At 42.9% G+C, this 12,509-nt stretch overlaps 1 long non-coding RNA gene across 1 annotated transcript in view; it reads right to left on the bottom strand.

Annotated features, from left to right (window-relative positions):
- Positions 1 to 12,509, bottom strand: part of LOC112912499 (uncharacterized) — a 28,831-nt gene that overhangs the window by 10,113 nt on the left and 6,209 nt on the right. The window contains exons 2-3 of the long non-coding RNA XR_011994748.1: positions 4,807 to 5,641; positions 4,593 to 4,720 (exon numbers count right to left, since the gene is read on the bottom strand). This is a non-coding gene — a long non-coding RNA (uncharacterized lncRNA). The remainder of the gene's footprint in view (positions 1 to 4,592; positions 4,721 to 4,806; positions 5,642 to 12,509) is intronic.

Below are 12,509 nucleotides of genomic sequence, written 5' to 3'. Positions count from 1 at the left end.
ACAAATCAGAAAGTGAGTGGTAGAGAGGGGGTGGGGAAGCAGGAGAAATGACATGAAAACGGCAAAGTACTGTGAATGGGGGGGAACGTATGTGTTCTATAGATCGTAGGTGATGGTTTTAAATAGGTAAGGGTCAGGAATGCGCTGAATGAAACCACAAAGATCTGTGTATTTCACTGCATGTTAATTATACATCAGTAAAAATCTAACAATGCATACTGTGAAAGCCTAAAATTGGGTGAAGAGTGAGCCAGAAACCTGACAGTAAGCATTCTAGTAGTCTAAACCACATCCCAAAATGATTCACGGATTAATCTACAGGCCAGAGACTGATGGAGAGATCTCTACTAGTATTTGCTTTAGTGGCTAGAGCAGCAAAACACGTATGCTGAGCAACTCAGCAACATCTCATCATTGTCCTTTCATCCTCCCCAGTGATTTTAATTCAGAGAACACTTACCCTCTTCTAAATGGGCCATTTCCCATTACATCCTGTGGTTTTGCCCCACACAAGAGGTGGGGATGCAGGTACTTCACTAGCTTATGAATTCCAAGGTCGCTTCAGAAAGATTACACATGATGCCCTCATTCAAAATATCTGGACATATACCAAGTTCATGAGACACTTCAGTTTCTCCTCAAGGTCTCTTTCTGACACATAATAGATAATTTTCTTGGAAGTGCACACACGCGCATGCACGCGCGCGCACACACACACACACACACAAAATCAGGTGGGTCCAAGAGTAAGGCCAGCCAGCCAGCATTCTGTCTCTGACCAAGGGCAGTATGGAGGAAAACAATAAAAATGGAAGGTTTTAGATAAGAGTACTTACACATTTCATTCAATGCCTTCATATACATTTTTTAAAAATACCAAAACCACAGAAAATAAGATAAAACTGGAAAGTACCCAGGAGGAAAGAACACTGCAGAAACCACTGCAAGGAATGCAGAGATTAAATTCTGAAATGCAAACAGGAAGAAACCAATAAAGAGGCAGATCACTGTGGTGATGCTGAAGTTCTGTATCTCTAATTTTTGCATGGCAGTTACATGAATTCACACCTGTGATAACACAGTACCCAGGACAAGTTCCTGGTGATGACACCATGGTATCATGATGGGAGATGTAACTGCTAGGGGAAATGGTAATCCCTCTATAAGATCTTTATAACCTCCTGTGGATCTATAATTTTTCCAAAATAATAAGATCTTAATGGATTACAGAGACAATAAGTGCCAAAGTCAAGCAAAACAGATCTCATATATGTGTCACCCGAGTTCTGGGGGCTGGAGCAAATTGTCCTTAATAAATAAATTGCTTGAGTCGACATACGGAAGAGTAACCATGAAGAGTCAAGTCAACAAGAGATACAGCCTATTCAAACTAAAGTAGACTTGAAGGAGAGAGCATCTTTGGCAGAAGCTTACAAGAAAAAAATTCAAGTCAATTATGAGGCAGGAAGAACTGAGGTGCCTCAGATTTCCCTCCTACATTCCACAGAAACAGGAAAGCTCTCCCTACAAAATAAAAACATAAGGGATGAAAGCAGAAGCAGACAATTTGAAACACACCCTGCTATGCTTTCATTATCAAAGCCACAGGTTAACTGTGGAACATTAAAGAGCCTAGTGAGTACTTTTCCCTCTGCCCTCTGAGCAAAAGACCATAGAATACATTCTTTAGTCAGTTGGGGGGGGGGAGGGACACCTGATGACTAGATAAGAATATATTTAACAACAGAATAAGAGCTAAACAAGTGTAGGATATGGTGATCAATCAAAATGCAAATGAAATGCCAATGTAGAAATTATGAAACTAAAAAAGAAAAAGGTGGAAAGGGAAAGAACATGAGAATAACCTCCCTAATTGTGTCCTTGGTCAAAGATGCTATTATGGGTTGAGCTGTATTTCCAAGAAAACAAATGTTTAAGTATTAAGACCCAGTACTTCAGAACACGACTATATTTGGAAATGGGATCCCCACAGATGTAATTAGTTAAAATAGGATCATAGTGGAATAGGCTGGGCTCTTAATCCATTGTGAATGCAGAGACAGAGATTAGAGTTATTCATCTACAAACCAATGGATGCCTAGGACTACCAGAAGCTGGAAGATGTAAGGAAGGTTTCTCCTGTAAAAGCTTCCGTTGAAAGGCTTTATTGTAAGTAATCTCTATACCGCACAAGGGGTTAGACTTCACAGCCCTCAAATCAAGATTTAAGGGCTCTCCCAACGAAGCCAGCCAGACATCCCCTTCCCTAAAAGCATCAGGGAGAACATGGCCCCGAACTTCTAGCCTACAGAGTGTGAGGCAATAATCTTCTGTTGTGTTAAGCTTTCTGTTGTGTTAAGTTTGGGACACCTGCTTATGGAAGCCATGGGAAACTAACAAACTTGGGTCTCAAAGAATATCATTTAAAAACTGGCAAAGCAGAAGCATATTGGACAGTACAAAGATAAATGCTCAAATAACTTTACAGACAAATATGAAAGGGAAGACCAAGAAAAATCAGTAGATGACATCAGTCATGACAAGTCAAGGACAGATAATGTTCAAATTTCGTTGGGCTAGATAAATTTTAATGTCTTACTCACATAAACTGTTGAGACGAGGCTGTGCATCTGAAAAAGTGTTAAGATGAGGTATCTAAGTGTCACTGAAAGAGGAAAGAATTTTAGCCCTCTACTAATACTTCTAGCTTAGCCATACCATTTCAGACAAATATGCAAAACTGCAATGGCAACTAGGGAACAACTTACTAGGTAACTTTGAAATCAGATTGAATTTCAACTTGTTTCTAATTACTGAACATTTTTGATAATGTCACTGTTTAGGTAAGTTTTCCTATTTATAAAAATCTTCCAATAGGGAAACATATAAAAGATCTTTTATAAAGCCATAAGAGGGGCACATAGGGAACTCAGCTGGTGTCTTGATTTTGGTTCAGGTCATGATCTCAGGGTTGTGAGACTGAGCCCCACATCAAGCTCTACGCGGGGCACAGAGACTGCTTAGGATTCTCTCTCCCTCCCTGCCTGCTTTAAAAGAAAAAAAAAACATGAGAGACAAATTGGGAAATTTAATAATAAACTTTCCATATGGCAAAAAAATACAAGCAAAGTAAAACCAAAAAAATTTTTTTATAAAGACTAGGAACTATAACTCCTTCTTTACAAATGGTTATTCATTCTCCCTAATACATCAAGAGTTCCTCGAAATGGAGGCCAAAAAAAGACTAAAAATCCATGAAAAAAAAAGGAGCAACAAACATGGATAGTCATAGCAAATACAAAGGAAATGATGCTCACAATCACAGCCGAAAAATCTGAATTAAAGTTGTACTGAGATACTATTTCACTGCCTACCAAAATGTCAACCATCCAAAACCTTTTATAAACCGAGGGTATGGGAAAATAGACCCTCTCTAAAACTGTTGGTAGGAAAACTAAATCAGTACCTTTATGGAGTGGTTGTACTAATTTAATATGAACATGGATACAAATACTCTTTGATAAAAAAAATCTCATTTCTGAGAACATACCCTATAGACCTATTTCACATGACCAAAATGATGATAATACAAATGAAGCTGTAATAAGTAACCTTATATAGCCAAACATCCACAGTAAGGATATACATATTTGGTTATGCATGCATAAGGAAACTCTAGGATACCTGAGAAACTAGTAACAGCAGTTCCCTTGTGGGAAGGGATTCGGGAACAAGCAGACAAGGGACACAGTAATGAAGGAAAATACACACAGGTGCATGAGTGCATCTACACGAAAATACACATGTAGACATTTCATAAAGCAATGAATTTACACTGTTCAAAAGGTACACACACATATACCTATATTTACGTAGACAATTTTCTAATAATGCAAATTATGGCCTTTTAAAATATGACACTTTAAAAAGTCCTTATAACTTGATGGTTAAATTAGTTTACAGCTTCCGTTAAAATGTATGAAGCATTAGTATTTACCAATCTCCAGGCTTAAAACCTCAAATTAATATTACAAGGTTAAAAAAAAACAACATCTAAACCTTTAAGCTAAAGGTTTAGCTATGCTGATAAGAAATCAGCAAGACAGATATTCCCTCATTCACTGAGGTGAGAACACGAGTCTTTAAGACCTATTTAGAAAATAATGTGCTAATAGTTTCATCTCTAGATATTTAGCCTTAGGGAGTCAGACAAAACATTAAAAAATTTTATAGGCAAAGCTGTTCATCTCAAATGGCAAAACACACAATAAATAAAATAACATGGCAAAACGTAGTAAAATATAGTATCAACCCCTACCCACCAGGGGCATCAAATAATCCATGACTGATTTACGATGTAGGCTGTAACACTATTACTTTTCTCTTAAATACAAAGAATCATTATAATAAATGAAAACAAGAAACTATAAAAAGTTGCAGAGAAAAATGGCTTGAAACAAATTTTAAAAATATTTCCAATGGTTACCTTTGAGAAATGAACCCATAAGTGATATTTTTCTTCTCTACGCTTTTTCCAATTTTCTTATACAGAACACATATTTTTATTAAAGAAAAAAAAGGTAAGTACCTACCCTCATAAACTTGTTCCAGAAATTTTGCTAGGAGAAGAATGATTCAGTGGAGAAGAGGAAGGTCTGAAGCTATCTTGGTCATCCTCTGAGCCACGTCCACCATCTTCAGGAGAGGGATTTTTGCAAACCTATCAGAAAGGTGTTATTTTCCAATGAGAACAACAACACAATCACTTATAATTCTGTGATCATGAACAATTACTTCAACACTTACCAACATTCTTAGGTGCAACTATGCAATGTTTTCCAACAAAAGTCACATGTTTTTCACTGTTGCTTGCTTCACTAGCACATTCATTTTCCCTCTGATTTTCTTCATTATTTGGTATTTCTTCACACTTTTCTGACAACCAAACAGTTGCTAGGCTGGGATTCCTTACTAATGAATCACTATCAGATTTTGGAGTGGATACCGATGGGGCTGTTACATGGTTACCAATATCTGGAAATTTGCTATCAATAGGATAGGTCTTCACGTCAACTACCATATGTTCACTCTCTTTTGTATTTGTAAGAACTGAACGTGAAAAGTTTGTTCTAAATGATTCCTGATTCTCACTCTTTCCATTTTCACCATAAAAAGTAAATACTATATTTTCTTCTGGTTCCCTTAGGAACCAGGTTTTATTAGTAGCACCCAAGTCCACTGTATGGATGTCTTGTGTAGTCTATTCTTTCGGCAAAGATAAATCCCAAATATCAGATGTACTACTGGCTCTTGAAAAGTTTTCCAGTCCACATTCTTATCTAATGTTCTTGTAAGGTATTTCTCCATATCAAACATGCTGGAGCCACTACTTTTTTCTGTATCACTAGGGAAGAAATGAGACTCCATGGAATAGTCCTTCTGTTCATTATCCTCCTGAAAAGTCTTCTCTCTGGCTTTATGTGAAAGCGCCTTGATCATGGCAGCAAGTTGGGAAGGATCAGTACTCACTGATGCATCTGCAATGGCTGAAGCAATGGTGCTTATCCTACGTACAGAATCACCACCAGTAGGTAGCTTGTGTTTTGTCTCTTTGGGGTTTCCTACCCATGAGGAAATTGTCCTAGAAAGAAGAAAATTCACATCAGATAAATATACTCAGTTCCATGGACAAGTATATTAGTGTAATGTTTAGACATTACATAAAATTTCACAGCAGCTAAAAGTTAATGGCATACCGATCAAATACCCTCATTAAATAAACAACACTTGGTATCAACTTAAACAATAGAATACTGGGTTATTCAGAGTTGGATTATCAATTAAACAAAAATCTTCAGGAGTTAAAGAGATGATAAAGAGGAGTTAAAACTTAACCAGACAGTAATTGAAAGCAAAAAATTGGGGCCCCTGGGTAGCTTGGTTGGTTAAGTGCCCAACGGTGGCTCAGTTCATCGTCCCAGGGTCCTAGGACCTAGCCTTGCACTGAATTCCTTGCTCAGAGAGAAATCTGCTTCTCCCTCTCCCTCTCCCTCTGCCACTCCACTGGGTTGGGTCCTTTTTCTTTCTCTGTCTCTGTCAATAATTTAAAAAATGAAACAGAAACTTAAGATACTGAGATTGAGAAACCATTGAGACATTGTGATTCCAAGTATAATTCTTGGGAATTTCATTCAATTGTTAGAATGATTTATGAACCAGACATAAATGGGAACCATGGGTAAACAACGTAAATGGAACCAAAAGCAAAGAAACATAAACCTATCTAATACTTAAAAATCCAAGGTAAGACTTCTATCTCCAGTAGTAGTAGACAAAGCAATGCAAACTAACTCTAACTGAGAGCAATTAGAGCTGGATAGCATATCCAGAAGCATCTCTTAGAAGGCTTTGGAGAGCTAAAAAATGAACAAAAAGAAACCACAGGGTCAAAATCAAAGACAAGAAACGATACCAGTACTGAGGAGGCTCTTGCCTGGGGGTATCTGTTGTTTCAAGATGATGCTGTGGATAAGACTTGAAGAAGAAATTCAGGAAAGCTATTTCTATGGGAGTGAGGGTATAAAAACAGAGTTCCATGCCCAAAAATGATTAGCGATAAGGAATAGCCAGGACAAACACCCATGCTTTTGTAGTATGAGACCACAAAGGGCTACATACCATCAGAGAAAAGGAAAACCAAAACTAGGCTGCCCCTCAGAAGGACGGAGGGCCACTTCCAATCAGCTTCAATCCCAGAACTTGACTGAAGGGATCTGAGACTGCTAGTATTCCTCATTCATGTCAGAAGCAAACAGAAGTCCTGTTTGGAAGATTGTACCTCCCATGGCCTCAAATTATTTGAGTGACGTTTCATGTAAAAGTCCACCCCTCCGGGATCCCTGGGTGGCGTAGCGGTTTAGCGCCTGCCTTTGGCCCAGGGCGCGATCCTGGAGACCCGGGATCGAATCCCATGTCAGGCTCCCGGTGCATGGAGCCTGCTTCTCCCTCTGCCTATGTCTCTGCCTCTATCTCTCTCTCTCTCTGTGTGTGACTATCATAAATAAATTTAAAAAATAAAATAAAATAAAATAAAATAAAAGTCCACTCCTCCATTCATGAATGACACGTGACGTTCCAAGATAATGTGGCCCAAATCCCAGAGAAACAGACAAATAAAAGACAATAATGAGAATCAGAGGACTAGAAATTATTAAAAAGAATTAAATGTAAATCATATAATCCAAACTTACAGTAACAAATTAAGAATCCAGTGGATGGGTTTCATAACAAACTGGATCCAACTGAAAAAAGAATGACACTTAGATGTCTGGAAAAAAAAAATCCAGAATAAACTATGAAAGAGAAAGGAACAGAAAATAAACAACAGAAGAACCAGAAAAAAGCTACTCTGAGAAAACCTAACATACTTGTACATGAATTTTCAAAAGAAAAAGGACAGATAATGGAACAAATGGTTTCTTGGAAGATATACAGGCTAATTTTCTAAAACTTGTGAAAGTCAACAATTCAAGATGTTAGGAGGCCTACACACACTAAACAGGATAAAACAAGAGATATCTAAGCACATCACAGTAAAATAGATAAAAATCAAAGTAAAAAAATTTGAGAGCAGCCAGAGATAGTAAAATACATTATCTTTAGTAAAGTTAACAAGAAGATTGGTAACAGACTTTTAAAATGAAATGTGAAATGGTCTATTCAAATTGCTGAGTTATTTCTAACAGAGAAGTCTGCACTAAACAAACACATGCTTCAAAAATAAAGGTGTGGGGGATCCCTGTGTGGCTCAGCGGTTTAGCACCTGCCTTTGGCCCAGGACGTGATCCTGGAGTCCCGGGATCGAGTCCCATGTCGGGTTCCCAGCATGGAGCCTGCTTCTCCTTCCTCCTGTGTCTCTGCCTCTCTCTCTCTTTCTCTATGTCTATCATAAATAAGTAAATAAATAAATCTTAAAAAACATAAAGATTTTTTTTAAAAAATAATAAATAAATAAATAAATAAATAAATAAATAAATAAATAAATGTATGAGCGGCCCTGGTGGCTCAGCGGTTTACCGCCGCCTGCAGCCCAGTGTGGGATCTGGGAGACCAGGGATTGAGTCTCACGTCAGGCCCCCTGCATGGAGCCTGCTTCTCCCTCTGCCTCTGAAATCCATCTGGACCAGTGGATCATTTCAAGCTCTTGGCTCTTTGGAGATGTAGTGTTTAGAAGATCGTTCATTAGCAGAAATTGCCGTGTGGAATTCTTCAACTATTAGTGTATTATTATCTAAGTAGGTCTTTATTTTGGTTTTGAATTGATTGATATACTTGGCAGCTCCCACATTAGGGGCATAACTATCCATGATGTTTAGGTCCTCTTGTTGGGTAGGCCCTTTAAGTATGATATAGTGTCCCTCTTCATCGAGATAGCATTCTAATTTGTATGGACCTAAAAAGAGAGCTTCAAAATTTTTAAAGTACATACTACCAGACTCACAGTGAATATCAGACAAATTCATCATCATAGTGTGGGACATTAACATCTAAGTAACCGAAAGAACAAGTACAATAATTTTAACTGTAGTTTCCGCACTATGATTTAATAAGTTTTACCTGAATACAATATAGAGAAGAGAGGAACCAAGGATCACACCAAGGCATTCCTGTCACATGCATATAAAATATTTTGAAAAACAGAAAAGGGTATCCCTGGATGGCTCGGCGGTTTAGCGCCTGCGTTCGGCCCAGGGGATGATCCTGGAGTCCTGGTATCAAGTCTCACATCAGCCTCCCTGCATGCAGCCTGCTTCTTCTCTGCCTGTGTCTGTGTGTGTCTCCCATGAATAAATATTAAAACCACTCTGAAAAACTGTGTGGAGGTTCCTCAAAGAGTTAAAATAGATCTGCCCTATGACCCAGCAGTTGCACAGCTGGGGATTTACCCCAAAGATAAAGATGCAATGAAATGCCGGGACAGGGGATCCCTGGGTGGCGCAGTGGTTTGGCGCCTGCCTTTGGCCCAGGGCGCGATCCTGGAGACCCAGGATCGAATCCCACGTCGGGCTCCCGGTGCATGGAGCCTGCTTCTCCCTCTGCCTATGTCAGCCTCTCTCTCTCTCCCTGTGTGACTATCATAAATAAAAATAAAAATTAAAAAATTAAAAAATTAAAAAAAAAGAAATGCCGGGACACCTGCAACCTGATGTTGATAGCAGCAATGTCCACAACAGCCAAACTGTGGAAGGAGCCTTGGTGTCCATCGAACAATGAATGGATAAAGAAGATGTGGTATATGTATACAATGGAATATTACCCATTAGAAAAGACAAATACCCACCATTTGCTTCGACATGGATGGAACTGGAGGATATTTTGCTGAGTGAAATAAGTCAATCGGAGGACAAACATTATATGGTCTCATTCATTTGGGGAATATAAAAAATAGGGAAAGGGAATAAAGAAGAAAGGAGAAAAAATGAGTGGGAAATATCAGAAAGGGAGACAAAACATGAAAGACTCCTAACTCTGGGAAATGAACTAGGGGTAGTGGAAGGGGAGGTGGGTAGGGGGTGGGGGTGACTGGGTGACTGGCACTGAGGTGGGCACTTGACGGGATGAGCACTGGGTGTTATTCTGTATGTTGGCAAAATGAACAATAAAATAAAACCTCTCAAAAAAATAAAAATGGAACTAATTCTGAGCCATTTATCATACTTCAAAACATTTCAAAAGACTAAAACCAAGCTTTCTCTGACTGCTGGCCAGCAGGCCTAGAATCAGTATTTAAAAATTTGGAAACTCCCCAAATGTTTGGAAACTAGGCAATAAACCTGTAAAACACAATGGAGCAGAGATATTGGAAATACATTAAACAGAATAAAAACCGTATGAGATATCTATACATATAGGATGTACAAAATAGTATGGGACACAACAACATCCTTGCTTTAAGGGAAATGTATACCATCAGATGTTTATATAAGAGAAGCAGAAACACAGACAAGTTAAGCTAAAGGAATTATCTCCAGAAGTTAGAAAAACTATAAATTAAATCCACCTTAAATATATGGAAGGAGATAAAGACCACAAGGTATGAATAGAAAACAGAAAAAAAAAATAGTGAGTTAATTAAACTGAGAAATCACTGGTAAGAATCGACTTAAAAAAAAGAGAGGGGAAAAAATGCCAATACATAACAATGAAGATGTCCCTTAGGAACCTAAAATGAAATCAGGGACCCCTGGGTGGCTCAGTGATTGAGGGTCTGCCTTTGGCTCAGATCTTCAGCCTGGGGTCCTGGGATTGAGTCCAGCCATTGGGATCCCTGCAGTGGCCATGCTTCTCCCACTGCCAAAGTGTCCTTCATGAATAAATAAATAAACTCTTTAAGAAGAAATCTAAAATATTAAACGATCAAACAATCACAAGAGAACACTGTGAGAAACGAACTAGGGGTGGTGGAAGGGGGGAGGAGGGCGGGTGTTGGAGGGGAATGGGTGACGGGCACTGAGGTGGACACTTGACGGGATGAGCACTGGGTGTTTTTCTGTATGTTGGTAAATTGAACACCAATAAAAATTAATTTAAAAAAAATATTTATCAATTAAAATGGAGTGATATATTTCAAGTTTAGATAAAAGTTGTAATTCCTAGGAAACCACAATTTCCTAAAACTGACACAAGATTTAAACATCAGATTAGTCCCACAACTATTAAAGAATTTGAAGGATACTCGGGTGGCTCAGCTGGTAAAGCACCTGGCTTCAGCTCAGGTCATGATCTTGAGATCCTGGGATCCAGCCCTGAGTCAGGTTCCATGACAGAGAAGGGGCGCCACCCGGGGAAAGCGCAGGGGGCCACAGGGCACCACGGCCGCCCCCAACCACACCCCGAACACCACCCCAGGCCTGAGCCCCCAGGTCACTCACCAGCCTCCAAGACTCAGAGCGGGCTTCGCCGGCCGCCCCCACCGCCGCCCCCGCCGCCGCTCCCGCCCTCGTCCGGACCCCGGGGGGAGGAAGGGGGCCAGCTGGCACCTCGGGCGCCCCCACACCAACCCGCACCCCAGACCTCCACCTGCGCCTCACCCACCGACCTCACTGAAGCTGGGCGGACTCCACCCACCGCCGCCGCCGTCTCCACCGCTCCCGCCCTGGACCGGACCCCGGGTGGAGCCCAGGGGGCCACCGGGCACCTCGACCGCCCCTACCACACCCCCACCCCTACCCAGGCCAGCAGCCTCCCCTAACAGGGCAGCCTCAGCCTGCCGCGACCACCATCGCCGCCACTTCCACCCTCATCCAGACCCCGGGGGTCGCAGGGGGCCACCCAGCACCTCGGCACAGCCAGATAAACCCCCACCCCCAGACCTGCGCACCCGCCTCACCCAACAGCCTCCCCGCCTCCTGGGAGGACTCCAAACGCCGCCACAGCCGCCGCCGCCACTGCCATGTTCACTACCAGGCAGACAGGGTGACGACGACCCTCCCCCTCCACCAGAGGCCGCAGCGAGGCCCCTAAGGCCAGACCCTCCCCTGCGCCAGAGGACTCTGAACGCCTTCCCCGCCTGGGCGCCTGCGCGGTGCCGGCTGGAGCTCCGAGTGCGCAAGCGCCTGAGGCTCCTCGGCCGACCTCACGCATGCGCAGTGGGGGCTCCCAGGCGCAGTGCGGAGCCTTAACCCTTCCAGACCCCGAGGGGGACAGAGGGGGCTTGCTAGAGCGCGGCCCGCGGGGCCAAGATGCCCACGGCGGCCACGCACAGGCTGCCTCAGCCATGTCGTCGGGGGCTCCGAACGCCCGGAGCCCAGCCGCGCGGGTGGGCCACGGAGTTAAGTTTAAAACCTCCGGAGGCCGGAGGAGGGGCAAGATGGCGGAAGAGCAGGGTCTACAAATCACCTGTCCCCACCAAACTACCTAGAAAACGTTCAAATCATCCTGAAAATCTACGAATTCGGCCTGAGATTTAAAGAGAGACCAGCTGGAATGCTACAGTGAGAAGAGTTCGCGCTTCTATCAAGGTAGGAAGACGGGGGAAAAAGAAATAAAGACACAAAAGGCCTCCAAGGGGGAGGGGCCCCGCGAGGAGCCGGGCTGAAGCCAGGGCGAGTGTCCCCAGGACAGGAGAGCCCCGTCCCGGAGGAGCAGGAGCTGCACCGACCTTCCCCGCGGAAAGGGGCTCGCAGGGAATTGGAGCAGGACCCAGGAGGGCGGGGATGCCCTGGGGCTCCCGGGGACACTAACAGGCACCTGCGCCCCGGGGGAGTGCGCCGAGCTCCCTAAGGGCTGCAGCGCACGGCGGGACCCGGAGCAGCTCGGAGGGGCTCGGGCGGCGGCTCCGCGGAGGGGGCTGCGGGCGGGAGCGAATCCACCAGCGCAGGCCCCGGAGCACAGGGCGCCGGGACACAGCCCAGGATCCGGCCTCCCCCGGGACACGCAGAGGCCAGGAGGGCCCAGGACGGCAAGGACGCTCCTGCCCCAGCTGAGCAGATCAGCGGCCCCGCCCTGGA

This window comes from Vulpes vulpes, chromosome 10 (assembly GCF_048418805.1).
Source record: "Vulpes vulpes isolate BD-2025 chromosome 10, VulVul3, whole genome shotgun sequence".
Taxonomy (NCBI): domain Eukaryota; kingdom Metazoa; phylum Chordata; class Mammalia; order Carnivora; family Canidae; genus Vulpes; species Vulpes vulpes.
Note: the sequence above shows the minus strand (reverse complement) of the source record. Positions and strands in the feature narration are given on the sequence as shown.